The following is a 1,321-nucleotide window of genomic DNA, read 5'->3' on the forward strand; positions in this document are numbered from 1 at the left end:
CTGGGATAGACTGGGTTATACTGGGAAGAACCAGAACAGAGCAGCTGAGGCTCCTCCACCCCCTCTTTGAACCGTATTTTTTTCCCGTTTTTCGGTGAATTCTTGGAGTAACTCCGTGCAAACTTCTCCTAATTCCTGTTTTGTCCCATTTTTGGGTGATTTCCTGGAGCACCTCCACCCAAACTTTCTCTAATTCCTGCGTTTCCTCTTCGTAGGTGAACTCCTGGAACGGCTCCACTGAAACCCTTTCTAAGTCTCATTTTACCCCCCAACATCTCATTTTTTCCCAGTTTTTTCTCATTTTTACCCAGTTTTTCCATTTTCAGGTGAGCTCCTGGAACAGCTCCACTGGGACTCTTTCCAACTCCCATTTTTTCTCCATTTTCCCCCAGAAAAATCCCATTTTTTCTCAGTAATACCCCCTAAAAATCCCGGGTTTTTTCCTATTTTACACCCAAAAAATCCCATTTTTTTCTCCAAAAATCCCATTTTTGTTGCATTTTTTTGCGTTTCCAGGTGAACTCGTGGAGCGGCTCCATCGAGGTCGGCGTCACCGCCCTGGACCCGGCCGAGCTGGAGTTCCAGATGTCCCCAAACCCTCCCCAAATCCCATTTTTTCTCCATTTTCACCCCATTTTTTCTCCATTTTTAGGTGATTTCCTGGAGCGCCTCCACCCAAACTTTTTCTAATTTCAAGTTTTCCTCTTTTTAGGTGAACTCCTCTAGTGACTCCACTGAAACCCTTTCTAAATCGCATTCTTTCTCTATTTTACCCCCCCAAAAAATCTCTTTTTTTTCTCCATTTTACCCCCCAAAAATTCAATTTTTTTTCTCTATTTTACCCTCAAAAAATCCCATTTTTTCTCAGTAATACCCCCTAAAAATCCCATTTTTTTTCCCATTTTACACCCAAGAAATCCCAAATTTTTTGCGTTTCCAGGTGAACTCGTGGAGCGGCTCCATCGAGGTCGGCGTCACCGCCCTGGACCCGGCTGAGCTGGAGTTCCAGATGTCCCCAAATCCCATTTTTTTCTCTAAAAATCCCAAATTTTTTGCGTTTTTTCTCATTTCCAGGTGAACTCGTGGAGCGGCTCCATCGAGGTCGGCATCACTGCGCTGGACCCAGCCGAGCTGGAGTTCCAGATGTCCCCAAATCCCATTTTTTTCTCTAAAAATCCCAAATTTTTTGCGTTTTCTCGCGTTTCCAGGTCAATTCCTGGAGCGGCTCCATCGAGGTCGGTGTCACCGCGCTGGACCCGGCCGAGCTGGAGTTCCGGATGTCCCCAAACCCTCCCCAAATCCCATTCTTTCTCCATTTTAC

The sequence above is a fragment of the Geospiza fortis genome, unplaced genomic scaffold (assembly GCF_000277835.1).
Source record: "Geospiza fortis unplaced genomic scaffold, GeoFor_1.0 scaffold1065, whole genome shotgun sequence".
Taxonomy (NCBI): Eukaryota; Metazoa; Chordata; class Aves; order Passeriformes; family Thraupidae; genus Geospiza; species Geospiza fortis.